The sequence below is a fragment of the Pseudoliparis swirei genome, chromosome 10 (assembly GCF_029220125.1).
Source record: "Pseudoliparis swirei isolate HS2019 ecotype Mariana Trench chromosome 10, NWPU_hadal_v1, whole genome shotgun sequence".
Classification (NCBI taxonomy): Eukaryota; Metazoa; Chordata; class Actinopteri; order Perciformes; family Liparidae; genus Pseudoliparis; species Pseudoliparis swirei.
The window spans coordinates 1,659,823-1,664,463 of record NC_079397.1 but is presented as its reverse complement, the minus strand read 5'-3'; positions in this window follow the sequence as shown (position 1 = coordinate 1,664,463).

The following is a 4,641-nucleotide window of genomic DNA, read 5'->3' as shown; positions in this document are numbered from 1 at the left end:
TTTTGAGTTTTTCTCTTGGTTGGGAATGTGTGTGTGTTGAGCGCGGCGACCTCACACCTGGTCGGTTACCACGGAGACCGACACAGGTAACTAGACCAGTGACTAGACAAACACCTAACACACACTTCCCCCCCACAGGCCCCCCCCCTCACACACACTGTCATCAGCTGGAGGTCACGGTGCTGCTGGCCCCGCCCACCCAGGTGTGCTCTGGCCGGGTCCTCCCTCATGTTGTCTGTCACCCCCCCCCCCCCCCCCCCCAGGGTGCCGCAAGAATTCAACACCAAACCCCAGCTCAGTGTCCATCATCTTTATTCACACAGATTAAAGAGACTCTTCAAATGTTCTTCAAAAAAATATACATTGAAACACAAAATGTTAACCGGAGGATTTAAAGGTGAGTCCGGATGTGGTTGAGTTCTTCGTTGTTTACCCCCTGTGGTGAGCTTCTGATCCCCCCCCACCCCCAAATAAAGCTGCCGTTTGATTCCCGTGCAGAAGAAAGAAAGGGGACACCGTGCCTTTAAATGGGCCTCTGCCTACGCGAAAGCTGATGTTCAGAGCTTTGAGGAGTTCAGGAACCACCACAAGCACCAACATCACCAACAACAACAACAACAACAAACAACAACACCACCACCACCACCCCAGCTGGTCTCGGTGATCCTCCAGAGTCCTGGTGACATGTGGAGGATCACATGTCTCTCCTCCCACGCTGTGGTCATCGCCTGTAACCTTCATGCCACAACAGCGGCATTGTGACCCCCCCCCCCCCCCACACACACACACACACACACACACCACCAAGACCTCATCCAGTCAATGGCTCTCTATCCGTCGCCTCCTCCACCTCATCTGCCCCGTGGAAACGACTCCTAAATGTCACTTTTATGTCCCCTTAAAGGGCCAGCGTCCCTTCCACACGCTCAACACGAGTCATTTCCCCTGACGCCTGTCAGGTAAATCTTTCCCAAGAGGCGGGATGACGAACAAAGTGACAAACAACAACAACAACAACAACAGGACTGTAAAAGTTTCCCAGATGAACCGGCACTCGACCCAAAACTCACAGGAGGCGATCTCATCTTTTCCCCTTCCATTTCTCACTCGATTAAGTGTAGAGAGAATGTGTGTGTGTGTGTGTGTGTGTGTGTGTGTGTGTGTGTGTCTGTGTGTGTGTCTGTGTGTCTGTGTGTCATCACAAAACAACAGATGCGGTTGACACCCAGCGTGACCATCAAACGCCGGTTCACACACATTAAAGTCTTAAGAGTCACATTCTTGTTTGGGAAATCCTTTTCATGATTAAGCAATCCCCCTTAAAGGGCCAGCGTCTCCATTCCGGAGCAGATGGAGTCTGGGCGGCGAGCGTTTGACTCATTTAGGGTATTTAGAGTGTTCTAACGTTAAAACTTTCAGACATTTTAACGCTCACTGACGTTTGACGGTTGAGCTGCTTTGAAAATCCATTAAAATATTACTTATTTATTTTGTGCATATGACATGTATATCTATTTTATTGTATTCTTATTTTAATGTTTTATATTCAATTTACTCGAGTAAACAACATTTTTACCTCTGTATAACATACATTTTATAATATGTTCATAAAAAACCTGGCAAAACAAAACTCTGGAGAAATAAATGAGAAATAAACAAATAACATGTATGTACCTTAGAAGGTTTAATTGAGTTTTATTAATTTAGTGTTTTTTTATTTTATTTAACATCTTATTGAATTTTATTATTGAATTGGCCAACGTGATTATATTTAATTAATTGTATTTTTTAAACCTTTTTTTTGTGAATTATTTTATATTTTATTTTACTTTTGTATTTATTTTTGCCCGATCAGAATTTTTTATTTTTGTAAAAAAATAAAATTACATAATTTTATTTGGCCAACATGATTATATTTAAATAATCGTATTATTATTTTTTAAAACTTTTTTTTACATTTTATTTTACTATCGTATTTATTTTCACCCGTTCTGAATTTGTAATTTCTTCTTTGGCTAACATGATTATATTTAAATAATTGTGTTTTTTTTCTACCTTGTTATTTTTTTGGGAAGTAATTTACATTAGATTTTACTTATGGATTTATTTTTGCTCGATCTGAATTTTTAGATTTATTTAGACTTTTAGCTCCTTCATGTCATATTTTCGCATAACATAATATCAAGATTGATTTAATTTGTTTCACACATGAAGATGAACATGAAGATGAAGATGAAAATGTTCATTACGGTTTCCAGACGCTCTGTCAGCAGGTGTCTCAGCATCAGCAGACACAAAGGAGGACCAGTCTGTCATTAGGACAGGAAGAAGGGAGGGAGAGGAGGGAGAGGAGGAAGACAAAGACAGATGGAAAGAAAGATGAAAGAGAGGACCCACCGGTCACGTGACCATGATCCCAAAAGGAGAAGAACAGCTCTGGGAATGTTCTCCAGAGGAGGTTCTGCAACTGGAGACGCGGGCGTTGGTTCTCTGGCGCCCTCTAGTGGCAGAAACCATGCATTACATTACATTACATGCACTCATAAATACAACGGCTGACAAGGGTTAGGGTGTGTGTGTGTGTGTGTGTGTGTGTGTGTGTGTGTGTGTGTGTGTGTGTGTGTGTGTGTGTGTGTGTGTGTGTGTGTGTGTGTGTGTGTGTGTGTGTGTAGGTGTGTGTGTGTGTGTGTGTGTGTGAGTAAACTCACTAAAACAGCTTAAAGTAGATCGTTCTCTGAACTCAGGTCGGTGGAGGGATACACGGTCCACTCGACTGTGAGTCGGTTTCCCTCCACCAGGTTCGTATGAGGATCACACACACACACACACACACACACACACACACACACACACACTGAGAGCAGGAAAGAGGGGGGGGCAGGGTATATTGATTCCTCTACTAATAAGTAACTGAGTGGAGGTTCATTGATCTTAGTCACCTCAAAGTTCTTCATCACTTCCAAACTGCTTCGAAAACACGGCCACGAAAATAAATTGGAAAGAAATCACTATATATATATATATATACATATTTATAAATATATATTTATTTATATATCATTTATTTATATTTATATATAAATATATATTTATTGATCCAAACTGCTTAGATTGTCCATGACAACACAGTATATGCAGAAACAAACACTTTAAAATACATACTTTTATTTACATGATTAATCTACATTAAAAAGTTCTGCATAAAAACTTAAAATCCAAAGACTTAACACGCCGACCTACACACAGCTTTCTGTTTTAATACTCCACATCTTTCCATTCATACACAAGGGTCTCTATTGTTTCGCCTAAATTATTATAATTTATTTAGTTTCTTTATTTGACTTCACAAACAGATGTAAAAGGTCACTAGTGGTTAGAATAACTTTTTATTTATAAAGGTGCTTAACCTGCTTTTAAGGATGGAGTCAAAACACACACAACCCCAGTGTGTGTGTGTGTGTGTGTGTGTGCGTGTGCAAAAGCCCTTCTCGCGCACGCGCTTGGTAAAGCCTCTTCCCCTCCAGATTAATGGAGCAGTGCGCACGCTCCAACCATCTGTTCCTCCAGCGGCATCGTTTCAAAATAAAACACGTGATTACATTTTTACGCCCTTTTTTGTAGTTGGAGTCTTTACTGACTTCCGGTTCCTTAACATCAAGCACGTGCCCTTCTTAAATTGTTCAATAAAAATAAAAAATAAAAATTCAAGATTAATTCATCCGGGATTTCACATTAAAAGAGCAACACGTGTTTTATTTTGAAAACAAGAAAACAATTATTGATTTCTGCTTTTTCTTGAAAACCACAATCTAATCAGAAACACCTCGCAGGGATATCTTTATTTTGATATCTCTACAATATGTTTTAGTGATATTATTTCTCTTATATATATATATCTTCTATATATTCTCTTATATATATATATATATATATATATATAAATCACTTCTTAAAACACATTTTCATAGAACAGCGCTTTTATATGCTGTTCTTTGGTTCCTCTAATTTAGTTTGTCTGTTGTTTTTTATTTTGTATTTGTATTTTAACATCCTATTTGTTTTGCCTTAATTCTCTGTCGAGCACTTATTTTAAAGGTGCTATATAAATAAAGTTAATATTATTATTATTATTATTATTATCATATACAGCCGTTTAAAGTTTTACATTAAAACAAAATGTATGTATACATCCACAGCTAGTTATGAAATATTCCCTAAAAGGGATTAACTTGTGTGTATTTAACAACATATGAATGTTGTAAACATTATATTCCAGGTAAAATCAAGACAAACACTCAATATGAGTTTCTTTTCTTCTTATTCCAAATATGTATTAACTTATATCATATATTTCACACAATTTAGCTTTTACTTTGACTTTGTTGCTCATAAATCAGAGAAGCTGCTTCATTTAACTTCGGCCTCGTGCGTTTCACTTTCTATCTGCATGATGTTCCACCCTGAGAGTTCAGAGCGTTCAGACTGAGCTGTGTTTATGGAAATATGTGGTGACCTTTGACCCTGAAGGCTATTAACCATTGTGCAATGCCTCCGACCACTAGAGGATACTGTTGGCTTTGATGAGACAAGGAAAACTAAATCTTAGGGCATTTCTCAAGAGCTGCCAAAATAAATACATAA